Here is a 21,376-nt window from a genome sequence, read left to right as displayed (position 1 = left end):
GGTACCCATGGGGATGGCCTCAACCGGGCCTTGGGTTCATGTCACATTACAGGTGACCCCATTGCCCTAACCACATACACACACACACACACACTCAGACCCTCTCTCATATACTCACACACACACTCCCACACACATTCTGTCACAGACTTAAACCCCTTTACACTCACACCCACACACCCTCTCACAGACACTCATGAAAATACCCCCCCCCCCCCTCCCAAACACACACAAACACATAAAAGTTTATGGTGAGTTTGTACTTGCAGAATTACATTTTACTTTGCTCAAAAAGTGAATGAATCCATTTAAGATTCTGTAAATTTTTTAAATATTAGAATCAGTCTGACCATTGTGGCTCAGACAGCCTCACACGGAGTTAACACCTTCAATACCTTATCTGGGCCGACATGACACCAATTGTTAAAGTGCACTTGAGAATGTAACTTTTCAAAAAAGGTTTTGCGATTTACAAATGTAAGAACTGAAACCAACATGGTCATTCTAAAAGATGAGAGACTTAACAAACAATCCAGGTCTTTTTCAATATATAATTTCAGTTACATCACACTGTAAACTTTTGCTATAAATTCTATGCCTTACAATCTTATTCTCCACAACCACCTGATGAAGGAGTGTCGCTCCGAAAGCTAGTGCTTCCAAATAAACCTGTTGGACTATAACCTGGTGTTGTGTGATTTTTAACTTTATTCCTACCCTAGTCATCCTTTTATTCCTCAGATATCTATAGAAAGCTTTAGGGTGCTCCTTTATTCTCCCTGCGAAGCTAAATAAAAATCATTGAGGTTGAGATAGGTTTCCCAGATAGCGAGAACGCGCTTCTGGGCCTTTTATGCAATGCTGCTATATCGGGGGCGCGCGCACGCTGGCTTTTCCCTCCCCACGCACTGCGCTTGCTGGGTGCCGGGGACGCGTATCGGCGTCCGGGAGCGCGCAAGGGAGCTCAGGGGCGCGCACGGCGATGAGAGTATCTGGGGTTTGTTTGCTGTATTGCGGCGCCTCTGTGAAGTGCACCTGAAATAGCGGAGGGAGGAGAAACGATTAAAAAGGCGAAGGGAGCAGAGTGTCTGCAGCAGGAACAGGAGCAGGAAGAGAAGCGAAAGGGATCCAGGTGAGACCCGGAGCCGGTGGAGGGACAGCGCTCTGGGAGTGGGGTCCGGCACACACACTAACTGCGGGGCTGAGATGCTGCGCATCCTGCAGTAGCAGTGGCCCTGGGACTCACCCCTCAGCGATAAGGAGCTAGGAGCAGGACAGTCTCTGACAGAGACAGGGCCAGCCTCGCATGGGCGAGTCCTGGGCTCCTGTAAATGGAACAATTGGAGCAGGAGAGGCCCTTATGGCATTGGGAGCTTGGATGGGTGTGTGCAGGCAAACAGAGCTGTGTGTGTGAGAGATGTCAGGAAACCCTTCACAATAAGGCTTCTGGTCCCTTTAACCCGGGGTTAGAGAAACCCCCTTAACAGGGGAAGGAGAGAGAGAGAGAGACCCCTTTAACTGGACGTCCTTGAACAGGGGGATAGAGACACCCCTTTAACTGGGAGAACAGAGAGAGAGAGAGAGAGAGAGAGACCCGTTTTACAGAGGGACAGAGAGAGAGTGGGACCCCTTTAACAGAGGGACAGAGAGAGACCCTTTAACAGGGGGCACAGAGAGAAAGGGACCCATTTAACAGTGGGACACAAACAGACCCCTTTAAGAGGGGACCCCTTTAATAGGGTGACAGAGAGAACAGAGACCCCTTTAACAGGAAAGAAGAGAGAGAAAGAGACCCCTTCAACAGGGAACAGAGAGTGAGAGGGGCCCCTTCAATAGGGGGACAGAGAGACAGGGACCCCTTTAACAGGGGCTGGGGGAGTTTGGATATCCACGTTAAAATAAAGATCGAGACCCCTTTAACATGGGGGGGGGAGGAGGGGGGGGAAGATAGTAAAAAAGACTCCTTTTACCAGGGAGGACAGAGAAATCTCTTTAACCTGCAGATGTAATTTCTGCTTCCCCCTGGGGGACAGACCCTGAGAAACCCCTATTCTATGGGCTGTGATAACACCCTCACCCTCACCTAATATGGGGCATGGGATCCCTTTAATCTAGTGACTCATAAAAATGGTGAGAAATATTCCTAGTCCCTCCCACTAACCATCCACTCACCCTCACTTCCTTGAGGGACTGGAACTTGGGGACAGGATGGTCATGTATTTGGGATTACCCCCTGAGCCTATATTGAGGACTGGGCACCTTAACGTGTGGATGAAAAAAAAATCTGAAAGAACTGCAGATGCTGTAAATCAGAAACCAAACCAGGGGTTGCTGGAAAAGCTCAGCAGGTCTGGCAGCATAGAGTCATAGAGATGTACAGCTTGTAAACAGACCCTTCGGTCCAACCCAGCATCTGAGAGAATTCACAGTTAACATTTCAGGTCCGGTGACCCTGCCTCTGAACAGGATCAGAAACATCAACTCTCTACAGATGCTGCAAGAGTTGCTGAGCTTTTCCAGCAACTTCTGGTTTTAGATCTTAATGTGTAGGTCAGGATACAGAATGCCCTTACTCTCCACCTCTCCTCCTGGGCCAGTTCCTGTTGAGTCAGAGTGGAGATGCTTCCAAAAATGAGCAATACAGGGTGTCGTGGGATGGGGAGGAGAACGCAGAGAGAAGACAGCGAATACACTTGAGAACCTACTGGTGATATGGCCTGTTTTAACCTTAATCCCCAGCTCTCCGTGAGTGGCACTGCAGGGGTAACAATGGGTGGGAGACAGTGTGAGTGGGTGACAGTGGGTGGTGGCAGTGTGAGGGTATGACAGTGGGTGAGTGGGTGGAAGACAGTGTCAGGGTGGGTGATAGTGGGTGAGGGGTTGGGAGACAGTATGAGGATAGATAGTGAGTGGATGATAGTGTAAGGGGGTGGGAGGCAGTGTGGGGGGGTGAGAGTGGTGAGGGTGTGATAGCGAGTGGGTGACAGGGTGAGGGTGTGATAGTGGGTGGGTAACAGGGTGAGGGGGTGGGAGGCAGTGTGGGGGGTGAGAGTGGTGAGAGGGTGACAGTGTGAGGAGAGGCAGAGTGAGGGTGTGACAGGGTGAGGGAGTGGGAGGCAGTGTTGGGGGTGGGGGGTGACAGTGGGTGGGTGACAGGGTGAGGGAGTGGGAGACAGAGTGGGGGGTGATAGTCAGGGATGAGGGGGTGACAGTGGGTGGGTGACAGGGTGAGAGAGTGGGAGGCAGTGTGGGGGGTGATAGTCAGGGGTGAGGGGGTGACAGGGTGAGGGAGTGGGAGGCAGTGAGTTAGTGCAGACAGTGTGAGTAGGGCTGGGTGGGTGACAGTGTCGGGGTAAAGACCCCACTTGGTGGGATAGAGGACAGAGGTTTGTGACTTTCTGGGGTCCTCCGCACATCCCTGAACCCTCGGAATAAGGGAATCAGCTCAGCGATATTCCGCTAGCATCGGCCGAGCGACCTTAGGTAGGGTCAGCGCTAACTGCGGTACCTTCCAATGTCCTGAGCGACAGAGCCTGGCCCCTCTGCTTTCCCTGAAGAATTCTTGATTTTCTGTTGCTCGCTTAAACAGAGAGGGAGGGCGGTGTGTTCCAAGCCTTTTCACTCAGAAAACACGTTCATCGCGAAGTTTATTAAATTCAAACATTAACACCAGGCGGACCTTACATTGTCTTCACATCTCGGAAAGCGGTAGGCGCAGTAAACACAGTAGATTTTACAGTAGATTTTAAGCGTCTAATTTATGTGTTCGGTTTGCAAATCATCCAGTTTTTGCATGTTCCTCCCTTTGGTTTTCACACAGGTGCCGGGGGGGGGGGGGCGGGGGGGGGGTCGGTGTTGACTGATGTTTCAGGGATAGGGGAAGGATAGGTCTGGGAGAAGTGAGCCCTTACATTTAGATTTCTTTCAGGGCGGGGGTTATAATGGGGCCCCAGAAATTCCCAGGTTCACCTCACTGTCCAAGACAACGAATACCAGGAGAAACGCAGCTTAAAATCAGCTCGGGAGCCACTCGTATCAATTCAGATTGTGTTGTTGCAATGTTATTTACTTTGTCCTGTCAGGATGGGTAATTTGGGATGCAGGCAGCACTGCAAGGCCAGCATTTCTGCCAATCGCGAACTGTCCCGATCTAACTGGCTGGCTCGGGTCATTTCAGAGGACCATTAAGAGCCAATCACATTGGGTCTGGATTCAGGTGAGCTGGGAGCAGGAAGGACAACAGAGTTCCCATCCTGAAGGGTCTTATGGGTTCATGGTTGTTAGCACCTTATAATGGGACAGATGAAGGTCCCACTTCTCACACCTCAGATGAAGTGACCCTCAGGTTAAACTCACCACCAGTCCTCTCTCTCTCTAATGGTCCTCTGGGATGACAGTGGTGTTAGTTTGTGCCTCTAATCTGGGCTGTCTTGGGTACAATCTCCTCTACCAGTCTTTCTTGTTGGTATTAGTCTGGGCTACTGATGTAGCTGGTGTGGAGAAAGTGAGGACTGCAGATGATGGAGAGTCAGAGTCAAAAGTGTGGCACCGGAAAAACACAGCAGGTCAGGCAGCATCCGTGGTGTAGGAGAAACGGTGTTTCGGGCATAAGCCCTTCATCAGGAATGAGAAAGCTGATTTAGCTGGGAAAGGATACCCAAATGATACTCTGAGCACAGGTTAGGCATAACTTGGATGAACAGTAAGTAAGTTCACAACAAGTAGCCAGTCATGTTCCGTCTTGGATGTATGATTGTCCCTTGTGAGACATCAGGATCAATATAAGAGTGCTCACACATTTCTGCTTTAGCTACATGTTGTAAACTGTAAGAGCAGCCATTGAAGCTCACTGTGAAACCCCTGCAGCCCCAGAAGGAGAAGAAAAAGGTAAAACACACGAATGAGACGGTGACAGTGAGTGAGGGGGGGCAGGGTGAGGGGGTGACAGTGAGTGAGGGAGGGGCAGGGTGAGGGGGTGACAGTGAGTGAGGGGGGGCAGGGTGAGGGGGTGACAGTGAGTGAGGGAGGGGCAGGGTGAGGGGGTGACAGTGAGTGAGGGAGGGGCAGGGTGAGGGGGTGACAGTGAGTGAGGGGGGCAGGGTGAGGGGGTGACAGTGAGTGAGGGGGGGCAGGGTGAGGGGGTGACAGTGAGTGGGGGGGGCAGGGTGAGGGGGTGACAGTGAGTGAGGGGGAGCAGGGTGAGGGGGTGACAGTGAGTGAGGAGGCAGGGTGAGGGGGTGACAGTGAGTGAGGAGGCAGGGTGAGGGGGTGACAGTGAGTGAGGGGGGCAGGGTGAGGGGGTGACAGTGAGTGAGGGGGGGCAGGGTGAGGGGGTGACAGTGAGTGGGGGGGCAGGGTGAGGGGGTGACAGAGGGTGAGGGGGTGACAGAGAGTGAGGCAGGGTGAGGGGAGGCAGGGTGAGGGGGTGACAGTGGGTGGGGGGCAGGGTGAGGGGGTGACAGTAGGTGAGTGGGGAAGGGTGAGGGGGTGACAGTGGGTGGGGGGGCAGGGTGAGGGGGGAAGGGTGAGGGGGTGACAGTGGGTGGGGGGGCAGGGTGAGGGGGAAGGGTGAGGGGGTGACAGTGGGTGGGGGGCAGGGTGAGGGGGTGACAGTGGGTGAGGGGAGGTAGGGTGAGGGGGTGAAGTGGGTGAGGGGGTGGGAGGCAGTGAGTTAGGGGAGACAGTGTGAGTGGGTCTGGGTAGGTGATAGTGTCGGGGTAAATGCCCCTCTTCGTGGTGCTCTGTTATGACTATTTCCTGTATTACAGGTTTTACCCTTTGGGATTCTTAAAGGACTCCTTCTGACATGGGTCAGCTCCTCCCAGGATCATCCTGATGGGGCAGAGCTTATCGTTAACCATTTAAGAATCAATATGTTAAGTGAACCAGATGGGTTTTTTTTAATGACAACTGATGGTACTCTGGCTGTGTCCAGTTTTATATACAGTTAGAGAGTCGGTCTGCATTTGTGGATGACATTCCCACTTTCCCTTAATTTCAGTCAATTTACTTTTCAGTTCAGTCTGCATGAATTCAGTGTAATAGATAATGGTAATACCTGCATGAATTCAGAGACAATGGTATATGCTTTCTCTGCTGTTACCAGTGCTCTTGAGAACAGGGATTTCTCTAAGTTCAAGATGAGCATATTGTAGTTTACACAGAATTATAAGATAATACAGCACAGAGAAAGCAGTCATTCAGTCCATGGCTCCTATCCATGCCGCTCATTGGTCCAGTAACTGTTATGAGGCCAGCTGATGGTATTACTACTGGACATGTTAGATCAGGCCCGATAGATCATTTTAAAATTTGTAATTAACACTTTTGGTAGTCATAGAGTTATATAGTACGGAAACAGACCCTTTGTCCAACTTCTGGATTAGTGTGAGCAGACATCCTAAATTACCCTAGTCCCATTTGCCAGCATTTGGCCCCATATCCCTCCAAACCCTTCCTATCCATATACCCATCCAGATGTCTTTTAAATCTTGTAATTGTACCAGCCTCCACCACTTCCTCTGGCAGCTCATTCCATCCACGCACTACCCTCTGCGTGAAAAAGTTGCCCCTTACGTCCCTTTTAAATCTTTCCCCTCTCACCTTAAACCTACGCCTCTAGTTTTGAACCCCCCCCCCCTACCCAGGGAAAATACCTTGCCTATTTACCCTATCCATTCCCCTTATGATTTTATAAACCTCTATAAGGTCACTCCCCCCCCCACCCCCAAGCCTCCGACACTCAAGGGAAAATACCCCAGCCAATTCAGCCTCTCCCTGTACCTCAAACCCTCCAACCTGGCAACATCCTTGTAAATGTTTTCTGAACTCTTTCAAGTTTCACAATAGCCTTTCTATAGTAGAGAGACCAGAATTGCACACAGTATTCCAAAACTGGCCTAACCAGTGTCCTGTACAGCCACAACATGACCTCCCAACTCCTATACTCAAATATTCTGACCAATAAGGGCAAGCATACCAAATGTCTTCTTCACTTGAAGCAATATCACAAGAGGCTGCAGTTTCTTTAACACCAGGACAAAAGTTTATTATACAAAAGCCAAAAATAATAAAATAAAACACAAGCTGTCTAGATGTAGAAACAATTTTAAAAAATCTTAAAGCACACACCAGAACAAAGCTTTTAATCTGCTTGTCAACACGATCAGTTTACAGAGATTCAAGTACAGAGAAACTACTCTTCCATCTTAAAATCTTTAAACTCTACTAAACTGATTTGCCTCTGTTTCTTTACTATGAAGTATGGAATCTCTCTTTATATGAATACTCCTAAAACCAAGACCTTAAATATTCTCAGCTTCTGGTAACTTGCAGATTACGAAACAAACTCTCCTGGTTTGGAAGCTGCACAAACTTGACTTTTCTACTGAGGTGATTGTGTTTTCCAAGGACTGTGCAGAATTCTGTAAGGAGAGAAAACTAAATTTGCTTCTGATTACTGTCAGGTTTCCTTTAGACCATCCTAAAACCTCTTAATCTCTGGGTTTTCTGAACTAAAATAAATCTTTGAAGTTTGTTTGCCATTCAGAATAATCAATGTTTACTCAACTGTCAGAAACCACCACAGTATAGACAATTTTCATTAGCAAACCTTGGGTTGTCTACATCCTTTTGCTTTCTGAGTAATGGTGGAGTAGTTATTGTTTCATAAGCCTTTCGCCTTGATTATACTTTGAAGTAAACCTCCATACAGATGACCCACATTCATCTGTCTCTATCTGAAACGTACCTTCCAAAATAATATTAATGTATGTCAATTCTTCATCTTTCACCACGTTATCTAATTAATCTCACTGCCAACCTCTTTGCTGGTCTGCATAGTTTTTACCTTGGAGCATTTGTCCAATTTTCTTTTGAAAGTTACAATTGAATCTACCTCCAATGCTCTTTCAAGCAGTTCATTGCAAATCACAAATCAATGTTTATAAAATAAATTTCCGAATGCTACCTCAGGTTCTTTTACCACAATCCTGTTTCCTCTGATTAGATTCCCTACAGTGTGGAAGCAGGCCATTCGGCCCAACCAGTCCACACCAACCCTCCGAAGAGTAACCCACCCAGACCCATTTTCCCGCTGACGAATGCACCTAGCACTATGGGCAATTTAGCATGGCCAATTCGCCTGGCCTGCGGGAGGAAACCGGAGTACCCAGACGAAACCCACGCAGACACTGGGAGAAGGTGCAAACTCCACACAGACAGTTGGCCAAGGCTGGAATCAAACCTGGGACCTGGTGCTGTGAGGTAGCAGTACTAACCACTGAGCCACCGTGCCACCCTTGGTTACTGAACCTTCACCGATTGAAACCAATGTTTTCTTAACACTTCGTAGTTGGGTGATACAGTGGCTCAGTGGTTAGTACAGCTGCCTCACAGCACCAGGGACCTGGGTTCATTCCAGCCTCAGGCTGCTGTCTGCGTGGATTTTGCACATTCTCCCTGTGTTTGCATGGGTTTCCTCCAACAGTCCAAGGATGTGCAGGCTAGGTGGATTAGCCATGGGAAATGCAGAGTTACAGGAATAGGATGGGATGTTCTTTGTAGGGTCGGTATGGACTGGATGGGCTGAATGACCTACTTTCACACTTTAAGGATTCTATGATCATGGGGAATTCGTGATTTTAAACACCTCCATCACATCCCCTGCACCGCTGTGGGGAGAACAACCACAGTTTCTGTATGTGACATAAAAATCCAATTCCCTACCTCTGGGCCAGGAAGCTTGAGGTCAAGTCCCACCTCTTCCCGAGGGTGTATTATAACATTTCCAAACAGGTTGAGTTAGAAAATATCTAGAATGGGCAGTCTGAATTTTGAATAAGCTCTTCCCAATCTTTCAAAATGTGAACGAGATATCATACAGCTTTCAAGTAAAAGAACCATAGGAGCTGACGTAAGCCACTCGGCCCATCAAATCCACTCTGCCATTCGATTTGATGGTGGCTGATCTGATAATCTTCAACTCATTTCCTACATTTATTTCCATGTCTCCTGGTTTGCAGAAGCTGAGTGATTGAGAGTTTCAATGATTCAGCCATCAGCAAAGCAGTTGTCAAAGTGAAAGCTGTGATCCCAGTCCTGCAGTCCAATAAAACCTGCTTACACTGATAACTGGGTGAACAGTACAAGCTGTTTGAGTGTAAAAAGGCAATTCTCCAATTTCGATATTCTTTAGAAGACCTTCAATAGCTGAATTGAGATGTGCAAGATGCAGGTCATTCTTCTGTAACAAGATGGTTGTGTTCTTGTATTCCCTAAGTTACAGAAAAGTTACGCTTAAAGTGTTGGCAATGTACTCCCGTTACAGCCAATGCACATTTTAGAAGTTCACACTTTAGAAACAGTGTCCCCAATTCATCAATCACTTTACAGTGAATTCGCTTTAACCAAATACGCATTATAGCAGAACGACCAATATATCACTGAATTTCACTGTAATATATAGTTGTTTTCACTTCATTCAGAATAAGGACACAGTATGTGTTTGTTGATCTTCAAGCATATTGAATGACCAGAACTATGAGCTCAGTACAGTACACTGTCATTACGTCTCTCCTTCAACAATGTGTTCGATATTTTGTCTGTTTACTGAAACAGACAGATTTTTAATCAGTAAAGGAATGAAGGGTTCTGGGGAAAAGGCAGCAAAAGGGAGTTGAGGATTACCAGATCAGTCATTGAATGGCAGAGCATACTCAACAAGGTGAATAGTCGTCTTCTCCTTCACCAATAGTTTTGCAGTTTTAACATGTATTCATTCAGAATCCTGTGAATCAGAAGGTCAAAAAAACCCCAAGGAACTGCAGATGCTGGATATCAGAAACAAAAACAGAAAATGTGAAATAAACTGCAGCAAGTCTGGCAGCATCTGTGGAAGAAAGAGTTCATGTTTCGGGTCCAGTGACGACTCTTCAGAACTGTTTTTGTTGTTGCTATGAGTCAGAAGATTGTGAGTTCAGCTCCTACTTCGCAGAATTGAGTGCAAAAGCTAGGTTGACTCAACAGCGCAGGGCTGCAAGAGTGCTGCGCTGTCAGAAATGCCATGTTTGGATGTGATATTGAGCTGATCCTCTACCTCCCCTCTCAGGTTGTGCACAGAAGATCCCATGCACATCTTGAAGTAGAGCATGGGAACTCTCCCCATTATCCTGACCAATATTTATCCTTTAGCCCACATTTTAAAACATATAACGTGGCCATGACCATATTCCTTTTGGTAGGAGCTTGCTGTGCACAAATTGATTGCTCATTCCCTTACAATACAACAGCAATTACATTGCAAATAAGTGACACCATTGTCTTTAAGAGATGGCATGAAGGTTCTGTTTTTCATCTTTGACCAAATGACTGCTTCGTCACTTGGAAGATGCAGATAATGTACATTTTCTTGTTAGACTTGAGGGTGTGGCTGCAGTCCTGATAAAGTCTCATAAGTAACCTACCTCACCGAGCTCGTAGCCATCTAAGCTCATGTGTCATGTGCAGAACACATGTTCCCTTTGTAATGTTCGCTGCAATCAGCTGTCACTATGTGTTCTGGACATCTGGGAGATGTTCACACATCAACTGACAGGGAAGTGCAAGAAGCCCCTTTATAACTATAGATAACTCAGTAAATATTTTTCTTTTCCATGGGCTGTGAATGTCATTGGCAAGACCAACATTCATTGCCCATTCTTGAGAAGATCCTGGTGAGTCACCTTTACAAAATCACTGGCTGTTCAGGCCATCATATCTCCATGGGCTTTTCAAACAAGCATCGTTACTTTGCGCCAATTTCCTACTTTATTCCATACACACTATTTCTGTCCAAGTAATTATCCTGTGCCCTTTTGATGTTTCAATTGAACCTGCCTCCACCATATTTCCAGACTTTATTCCATTCCCTCACTACTCACTGTGTGAAAATGTTCTTTTTTTCCCACATCAACCTTGTTCCCACATCACCCTTGTTCCCACATCACCCTTGTTCCCACATCGGCCCTTGTTCCCACATCGGCCCTTGTCCCCACATCGGCCCTTGTCCCCACATCGGCCCTTGTCCCCACATCGGCCCTTGTCCCCACATCGGCCCTTGTCCCCACATCGGCCCTTGTCCCCACATCGGCCCTTGTTCCCACATCACCCTTGCTTCTTTTGCACATCACTTTGAATCCATATTCTCTCAGTCAAATTCCTTTTATAAGCAGAGACAGCTTCTCCATAACTATTCGATCCAGTAAGCTCATGATTTGGAAAACCTCTTTTAAATCTTCTCTAAGCTGGCTTCTCTCTGAGGAAAACAGTCCCACCTTCTTCAACCTAACTTCTCATTCCTGGAACCATTCCCCCAAATTGCTTCTGCACTCTCTACAATGCGTTCATGTCTTTCCTCTAATATGGTGCCCACAATCATATACAATGCTCCAGCTAAAGTCTAGCAAGTGTCTTGTACAAGGTCAACACCAATTCCTTGCTGTTGAACTCCACACCCCTAATAATAAAGCCAAGGAAACTACATGCTTTATAAACTCCCCTCTCCATTTGTTCTGTCATCTTCAATGATTTGTGCACATATACACCCAGGTTCTTCTGCTCCTGGATCACCTTTAGAATTGTACCCCTATTTTATGGTGTCTTTCAATGTTTCTTTCTGGCGTTCCACACTTGCCTCCTCGCAGTTTACAATGGTTCAAATTCTTCCACCTTGAACCATTGCAATCCATTTGAGATTGGGCACCTTCGGAAGTGAATTCCAAGTTTTGACCTAACGACGATGAATAAAATGGGAATTATAGTTCCAAATCAGGATGGTGTTCAAGGTTTGCATAAAGATTTGTAGCTCGTGTGCTGGTTGCCATAGTTGTGGACATGTTTGTCGAGCTGTGAAGTAGATATTTAGATGCTTCGTCCCCTGTCTAAGTGACATCCTCAGTCTTTTGGAGTCTCCTATGAAGTGCTGCTGTACTGTGCCTCCTGGAATTTATTAGGTTCCGTTCCTGCTGCTTCCAGTTGCTGGTTCCAGCTGTTCGTTGCAGTGGTCAGTATACTGGGTCTAGGTCAGTATGTTTATTGATGGAGCCCGTGGTTGTGTGCCATGCCTCTAAAAATTCTCTGGCTGTCTTGTTTGACTTGTCGTGTGATCATTGTGTTGTCCCAGTCGAATTTGTGGTCCTTGTTGCCTGTGTGTCCGGCTGCAAGGGACAGCTGGTCGTGGTGTTTAGTGGCTAGTTGGTGTTCATGGATGCGGATTGCTAGGTGTCAGCCTGTTGTCATAGGAGACTCCAAAGTACTGAGGCTGTCACTTAGAAAGGGAATGAAACGTGTGCAAATCAACTGCCCAGCTCAGTGAACATATCCACAACTACAGCAGGATGGTGTGCGAGCTGGAGGGGAACTTGAAAGTGCTGGTGTTTCCATGCACTTATTGCTTTTGCTGTTCTAGCTGCTGCTGTAAGAAGGGGACTGAGTGAGTTACTGCTGTACATCTTGAAGGTGGTACAAACTGCTGCCACCGAGTTGGTGCTGGTGAGTGAATGTTTAAAGTGCTGAACGGGGATTTGATCAAGCGGGTTGCTTGCTTTGCCATATTGACTAAATAATGGGTGACAGTTTACAGCATTGCAGAATTTCCTTATAGTGTCGAGGACTGCAACACTGATCTCCAGGGGACTGCAGCAGACAACACCCACAAGGGAAATTACATCACTGCTGAGAAACACTTTCTTTGAATAGCTTTTTATAAGTTCTCATAATATTCAACTTGAGAATGAAGGTTGTTGATTGACAACGAAAAAACACCCAATTGGACATTGAAGAATATGTTTGCTTTCTGATTGGTGTGGGGAGGTGGCCCTACATGTGGACAGATGAGTCAGTCAGCCAGTATCAGTGGTGTGGTTGTTGGGGGGGGGGGGGGGGGGGGTAGGCTGGTTGCAGGTCAGAGGTCAGGAAATGAAATCCAAGCAGAGTTGGCAACCTAAATGATGAATTAGGTGTGTTGCATTAATATTATATTAATCTGTTGAGATAGGTGTGTAGTTTTTGGTCAGTCTGTCAGGCAGAAAGGCTGAAGACTCGTTATATCCAGATCATTGATATTCGTTGTATATTTATAACTTGGCCATCACCACTGGCACTGATTTTTTTTTCCCCCAAATGTGAGGTCCTGGACAGACTGGCAATGGCTTCTGTTTCTAGATAAGGCTCCAGTCTGCATTTTACAATGTTAGAGGTGCTATGTAAGTGTGAGTAACTTGATGTAAATACCCTCCTTCAAATAGAGAATTGTTAAACTGCTAACATATATTTTTCATTGATAGACAAAGAAAAGTTTAGAAGTGGATGGGCAAAAGTATGGAGCAGAACCTTGCAACTGTGTACAGCTATCTTTACTTTTATTTTCTGTGACCTATTTTTATATGGAGTTAGTTATATGGAGATGGGATACAAAGCTTTTGGCAACACAGAGGATCATAGAGTGGGGCAGTTGGAAACTGGTATCAGTGAGATTGAGACATGAACATTAATGCAGACATAATAAAGAAAACAGCCCTAGGCTTGTCTTCGTTGTTGAATCACTCCAGCCCAACATCCTGATGAATCTCCTCTGCACCTCTCCAGTGTGATCATATCCTTGCATAGTGTGGTGACTGCTACTCCACCTGTGACCCTAACTAACATCTTAGACAGTTCCAGCATAGCCTCACTGCTCTTGTATTCTTGTGCCTTGACTGATAAAGATAACATCCCATGCGCCTTCTTAACCAGCTTATCCACTTGTTCTGTGACCTTCAAGGATCTGTGAACATGCACACTAACGTTTCTCTATTCCCCTGTACTTCCTCAGTCCCTCTTATTCATCACATATTGCTTTGTCTTGTTAGTCTTCCCAGAATGGTTGCCATACGTTTTTCCAGATTAAATTCTATTTGCTACCATTCAGCCCATCTGACCAGCCCATCAATATCGTCCTGTCGGGTAAGGGTTTCCTCCTCGCTATTTACCACATCACTCATTTTCATGTCATCTGCAAACTTACTGATCAAACTCCTATATTCATGTCTAGCTCATTAATGTGTACAACAACTAGCAGGGGACCAGGCACCAAATCCTCTTGTATGTTACTAGATACAGGCTTCCAGTCACAAAACAAGACAACCAGGACATTTCCCCAGGGCAGAATTGACTGGTACGAGAAGTCATAGTTTGAAGGTATAAAGGAGACACCAGAGGTAGGCTCTTTACTCAGAGAGTTGTGAATGCATGGAATGCATTGCCAGTTGAGGTGGTGGAAGCAAAGTCATTGGGGACATTTAAGCAACTGTTGGACGTGCACAAGGATAGCAGTCAGTTGAGGGGTCCGTAGGTTAAGTTACTATATTTTACACTAGGATTAAGTCTCGGCACAGTATCGTGGGCCTAAGGGCCTGTTCTGTGCTGTACCTTTCTATGTTCTATGTTCTAACCTTTGATTGTCACGTCCTGTCTCGAAGTCCTACACTTTCCCTGATCCGAAGAGAAACCCACCCAGACCCATTTCCCTACATTTACCCCTTCACCTAACACTACGGGCAATTTAGCATGACCAATTCACCTAACTTGCACATTTCTGGAGTGTGAGAGGAAACTGGAGCACCTGGAGGAAACCCTACACAATAAAACTCTAAGTTAGCTGTATCCAACGAGATGTGCAAACTCCACGCAGACAGTTGCCCGAGGCAGGAATTGAACCCGGATCTCTGGCGCTATGAAGCGGCAGTGCTAACCACTGTACTACCGTGTTGCCCACTGTGTTATTTACATATTTCTTTTTATATCCAGAAGTGCTCTTGCTTGCGACTGAATGTCTTTCTCCCCGTCATCAAATCACTCAGGGTATTTCTTTTCATCTACTAACCACTACTTGTAATGCTATTGTATATTAATTGAGTATTTAATTATAGTCAGGTGATAGGCCATTATTACAATGCACATCTGCTCCTATAAACAGGAACTTAAGGACCTTTTGCTGCAGTTGGTAGTGTCCTACCTTTAGGCTAGGTTTAGAATATCATGGCTGTGCAAGGGCTATCCGTAGATGTTGTATAGGGCAGCATTGACCCCTAGCTGCCTGCTATTTCAAAGTTGTACAGTTACAAGATCATTGGGCTCAGTACTGTGGAAGTTGTGTGACCAAGCCTCCTTAAGGGGTGAGGGGACAGTTACCATTAGATTGTAGATAACCAACTGTCTATAACCCATCTCAGAAGCTAGGTGGAAAATGTTGGGTTTTTACTTGGAGACCTTGTCTCTGTAGTAGATTAGAGCACAATAATTAGCATTCCAGTCCCATCAGGCATGATGTGAAGTTTTGATTTTGGTTTCTGAAAGGTTATTGCAAGTATTACTTGACTGTAGCAACTAATTTTGTGGGGCAGTTTGTTTCTTACAACAGTCACTTGTTATATGTAGATAAGTATTAAAGCTGATTTTTAATGTACTCTTGATACTGTGTGTATTCCTGCAGCTTAGGCCTACCTTATCCGACATTTAATTCATACATTTTGATGATAAGCACTGTAGATTACATGAGTACGGATTCTTTGCATGGATTAACTTACTAAGTACATTAATCCTAACAAAACAGTATTACATATATTGGGATGTTAACATGTTTTTCCTATTTATACACTATATGGTTTAAGTACTCATAGATATTGTATATACCTCAAAGTACAAAAGTAACTGTTAGCTAAAAAGCTCTTTGTGGCATCCCAAAGTAGTGAAAAACATTTATATACATGAAAATTGATTCTTCTAATGTAAGTTATGCATGGATGGATTGGAAAACTACACCTCATTGAGTTGAAGGGATGAATACAACGTACAGTGATTACAAGTCCTTGACTGTATCTGATTTATTTTTTGTCATTTTGCACTGGGGATGATACAGTTATTTGACGCTCCAGGAGCATCCCAGAATACTATCAGGCCTGAACAATATTAGATGGGATTATGAGGAGAGACAGTGGTGGTGAATGAGCATGGATGGGGAAGGAAACATTATCATCTCTGGTGTACCAGGCAACTGTGTCTCTGATTCAGTTGAATATTAGAATTCTTTCCACGGTCCGTCCATCTGTGACAGCACAATCTACTTCATTGTTTACTCTGTCAAAAAGTACGTTTGTGAAATCCCCGTTGACGCTATCATTCTTGAGCTGGTGTATAACAAACTGGGAGCTGAACTCCACATCAGGCTTGGCACATTGAGTGACACAAACTGATGCTCTCATTACAATCAGACAATGATGAATAGGGAGCTTTGAGGTAATCAGTTCCCAGTGACCTCCTTGTAATAACTCACTGCTTCAATGATTTATTCCTTGCATTTTCCAGTACTGTTAACCCCACGACATGGGCTGCTTAATGAAGAACATTTTCAACTGTCAATGAAAATAAGGTCTAAATAATTTAAATTTTTTTTCTGTTGACTTTTTTTTTGTCATTTGTTTTAAAAGCCATGATCGATCTTTTTGTTCAGATGGTGAATAAGTGGAGCATGGGACTAAGAGATGATGCTGTTGCTAAGGAGACTAATGAGTCCACTCTTGATAGACATGGCTACATCACTAGGCTGGATCAATGGCTGTATGTCCATTGCTGAACATTATTCCTCCAATTTCTCTTCTCGTTTTACTGAAGGTGTTGGATCTTTGATTTTTTTTTTAGTCACTTGCAAGATATAGGCATCACTGGCTGGGTCAGCATTTATTGTTCATCGTTAGTTGTGCATGCGAAGGTGGTGGTGGGCTGCTTTCTTAAACCATTGTAGTCCGTAGAATACAGAACTTTACAACTCAGTACAGGCCATTCAGATCTTGATCTTGCACCCACCTGCGGATCCAATCTGAAGCCCATCTATCTACACTATTCCCTTTTCATCCATATGCCTATCCAATGACCATTTAAATGTCCTTAAAGTTGGTGAGACTACTCTACTACTCTCTGAGTAAAGAAACTAACTCTAACATCTGTCCTACATCTATCATCCCTCAATTTAAAGCTGTATCCTCTCGTGCTAGCCATCAGCATCTGAGGAAAAGGGCTCTCACTGTCCACCCTATCTAACCCTCTGATTATCTTATATGTCTCAATTAAGTCACCTCTAAACCTTCTTCTCTCTAATGAAAACAGCCTCAAGTACCTCAGCCTTTCCTAATAAGACCTTCCCTCCATACCAGGCAACATCCTGGTAAATCTCCTCTGAACCTTTTTCAAAGCTTTCACATGCTTCCCATAATGCCATGACCAGAACTGTACACAATACTCCAAGTGCGGCAGCACCTGAGTTTTGTACTGCTGCAGCATGACCTTGTGGCTCCGAAACTCAATCCCTCTACTAATAAAAGCTAACGCACACTGTATGTCTTCTTAACAGCTCTAACAACCTGGGTGGCAACTTTCAGAGATCTATGTACATGGACACTGAGATCTCTCTGTTCATCTACACTACCAAGAATCTTACCATTAACCCAGTACTCTGCATTCCTGTTAGTCCTTCCAAAGTGAATCACATCACACTTTTCCTCATTAAACTCCATTTTCTTCATCTCAGCTCAGCTCTGCAGCTTATTTCTGTATTTCTGTAACCTACAACATCCTCCGATACTATCCACAACTCTACTCACCTTTGTATCATCCACAAATTTACTAATCCACCCTTCTATGCCCTCATCCAGGTCATTTATAAAATTGAGAAACCGCAATGACCCCAAAACAGATCCTTGCGGTATGCTACTCGTAACTGAACTCCAGGATGACGTGCTGTAGGTAGACCCACAATGTCATTAGGGAAGGAATTCCAGAATTTTAACCCTGCGACACTTAAGGAACAGCGACATATTTCCAAGTCAGGATAAGGAGTGTCTTGGTGGGAAACTTGCTGAAATCTGCTGCGTTTCTCCAGCATTTGATGTATTTATCTCAGATTTCCAACATCCACAGTATTTTGCTTTTATTCTAGGTATAACCTTCCATTGCTTGCTCTCAAGGGTGTATCTAATGTTCCTTTAAAAAGTGACCCATGGCTATTTCTTTAACCACTCTGGTAACAAGCTCCAAATATTTGATTTGATTTTATTATTGTCAGATGGACCTAAGTAGAGTGAAATGTTTTGTTTTGCACGCAATACAGGCAGATCATACCAGACAACGATCATAGGGTAATAGAACAGAGCGAGGAATACAAAGTTAACAGTTGCAAAAAGTAAGATTAGCATTAGATTTGAAATTTGAGAGGTCCATTCTGAAGACTAATAACATTGGGGAAGGAGCTGTACTTGAAAATGTTGGTGCATGTGTTTAAGCTTTTGTATCTTCTCTGATGGAAGAGGTTGGAAGAGATTATAACCAGGATGGGAGGGTCCTTGATGATGTTGTCTGTCTTCTTGAGGCAGTGAGAAGTGTAGATGGAGTCAATGGATGGATGGTTGGCTTGCGTAATGGACTGCGCTGTGTTCACAACTTTCTCTAGTTTCTTACAGTCCTGGGCAGAGCAATTGCCACATTAGGCTGGGATGCACCCAGACAGAATGCTTTCTATGGTGCATCAATTGAAGTTGGTGAGAGGTGGTGAAATAGGATATTGTAGCAGGCATAGGTGAACTATGTGACACTCATCAAAACAAAAACATCCCCCAAAGTATCATCTCCCTGCGTATATTCCGTGAGACAGCTTGACTGTTATATCCAATATCCGGGGGAGAGGGGTGGAGGGCACCTCTTCAGAGGGTCAGTGTGGACTCGAATGGTCCTCATTGTTGGGATTCTCTAATTCTATAATATTTCTATAATTCTATTCCTTATGATAGATATTAGCCCAGCTCACCTGTGGTTTCCTGCTTTTAGTCTCGCTCCTTTTTCAGCTGCTGTCTTTCAATCTAATAGAACCATCCCTGAATCTAGAGAGTTTTGGAAAATTAAAAGCAATGTATCCACTATCTAGAAAACCATGTTAACTCTGTCTGATTATCTTGAACTTCTCTAAGTGTCATGTGATGAAGTCTTCAGTAATAGCCCCTTCTAGCATTGCCCTTATGACAGCTATTAAGCTAGCTTTCCCTGGTTTCTGTCTTTTTCAATAAAGGAGTTACTTTTTTTTCAGATTCCCTACAGTGTGGGAACAGGCCCTTCGGCCCAACAAGTCCACACCGACCCTCCGAAGAGCAATCCACCCAGACCCATTCCCCTACATTTACCCCTGACTAATGCACCTAACACTACAGGCAATTTAGCATGGCCAATTCACCTAACCTGCACATCTTTGGACTGTGGGAGGAAACTGGAGTATCCAGGTGAAACCCACGCAGACAATGAGCAAACTTCACACAGACAGTTACCCGAGGCAGGAATTGAACCCAGGTCGCCGGTGCTGTGAGGTAGCAGTGCTAACCCACTGAGCCACCATGCCTCCCCTTACATTCACTGTCTTCTCACCGTTGTTAGGAAACACTGCAGTCAACATTTGCACAATAAGCCTCCATAAACAGCAGTGTGCTAATGATCAGATAATGTTGTTTATAGGGATGTTGGTTGACATATTAACATTGGACACCAGGGAGAACTCACCTGCTGTTCTTCGAGGTAGTGGCATAGGATCTTTGATATTCACCCACAGGGGCAGAAGGAACTTCAGTTTGATATTTCATCTGTTTCCGATACACTGCAACATCGACCTGGATTCTGTACTTGTGATGCCGGAGTGAGACTTTGTTCTATTGCAAGAACTGACTTGAAACAGACCCCAAACCTGTTTCACGTTCAGTGCTGTTCAAGTAGAAAAATGGAATGTAGCCAGTGTGAAGTCAATCATAGGCGTGCGCCTTCTTTATAATACTAAATCGACGTATCAATGCTTATCCCCCAGTGCTGCACAGTGGAAGGTAGTTCTCTCGGTTGGATGGTTTATGATGCAGAGTGATGCCAACATCTTGGGTTTAATTCCTACAGCAGCTGAGGTGACCATGAAGGACTCTGCTTCTCAATCTCTCCCCTCCCCTGAGGTGTCTCTGTAATGAGAGAGTAGCCCCATGGTTTGGCAAGACGATGGCAACTTTACCATTTTATTTACCATCCCTTAGGTATGAAAGGTTAAAGGGCAGTGCTTATTGCCCTTTGGAAAATTATGGTGAGCCAGCATGGTCTATGTAATGTAGACAAAGTTAAAAATCACAAAACACCTGGTTATAGTCCAACAGGTTTATTTGGAAGTACAAGGTTTTGGACTGCTGCTCCTTCATCAGGCAGCACTCCAAAAGCTTGTACTTCTAAATAAATCCATTGGACTATCAGTTGGTGTTGTGTAATTTTTAACTTTGTCTACCCTAGTCCAAAACTGGCACCTCCACATAGAGTCATAGAGATGTACAGCATGGAAACAGACCCTTCAGTCCAACCTGTCCATGCCGACCAGATATCCCAACCCAATCTAGTCCCACCTGCCAGCACCAGGCCCATATCCCTCCAAACCCTTCATATTCATATACCCATCCAAATGCCTCTTAAATGTTGCAGTTGTACCAGCCTCCGCCACATCCTCAGGCAGCTCATTCCATACACGTACCACCCTCTGCATGAAAAGGTTGCTCCTTAGGTCTCTTTTATATCTTTCCCCTCTCACCCTAAACCTATGCCCTCTAGTTCTGGACTCCCCGATCCCAGGGAAAAGTCTTTGTCTATTTATCCTATCCATGCTCCTCATAATTTTGTAAGCCTCTATAAGGTCACCCCTCAGCCTCCGACGCTCCAGGGAAAACAGCTCCAGCCTGTTCAGCCTCTCCCGATAGCTCAAATCCTCCAACCCTGACAACATCCTTGTAAATCTTTTCTGAACCCTTTCAAGTTTCACAACATCTTTCCGATAGGAAGGAGACCAGAATTGCATGCAATATTCCAACAGTGGCCTAACCAATGTCCTGTATAGCTGCAACATGACCTTCCAACTCCTGTACTCAATACTCTGACCAATAAAGGAAAGCATACCAAATGCCGCCTTCACTATCCTATCTATCTGCGACTCCACTTTCAAGGAGCCATGAACCTGCACTCCAAGGTCTCTTTGTTCAGCAACACTCCCTAGGACCTTACCATTAAGTGTGTAAGTCCTGCTAAGATTTGCTTTCCCAAAATGCAGCACCTCTCATTTATCTGAATTAAACTCCATCTGCCATTTCTCAGCCTATTGGCCCATCTGGTCCAGACCTGTTGTAATCTGAGGTAACCCTCTTCACTGTCCACAAACCTCCAATTTTGGTGTCAGCTGCAAACTTACTAACTGTACCTCTTATGTTCGCATCCAAATCATTTATGTAAATTACAAAAAGTAGAGGGCCCA

At 45.2% G+C, this 21,376-nt stretch overlaps 1 protein-coding gene across 1 annotated transcript in view; it reads left to right on the top strand.

Annotated features, from left to right (window-relative positions):
• Positions 1 to 1,005: 1,005 nt before the first annotated feature.
• The window catches only part of nfasca (neurofascin homolog (chicken) a), a 306,670-nt gene continuing 286,299 nt past the window's right edge, over positions 1,006 to 21,376 (top strand). The window contains exon 1 of the mRNA XM_087973468.1: positions 1,006 to 1,132. The gene's annotated coding sequence lies outside the window, so the exon portion shown is untranslated. The remainder of the gene's footprint in view (positions 1,133 to 21,376) is intronic.

The sequence above is a fragment of the Chiloscyllium plagiosum genome, unplaced genomic scaffold (assembly GCF_037043375.1).
Source record: "Chiloscyllium plagiosum isolate Xiang-an unplaced genomic scaffold, Cpla_swu_hap1 HiC_scaffold_26, whole genome shotgun sequence".
Lineage (NCBI taxonomy): Eukaryota > Metazoa > Chordata > Chondrichthyes > Orectolobiformes > Hemiscylliidae > Chiloscyllium > Chiloscyllium plagiosum.
The sequence above is the reverse complement of the archived record's forward strand: the minus strand, read 5'-3'. Positions and strand labels throughout refer to the sequence as shown.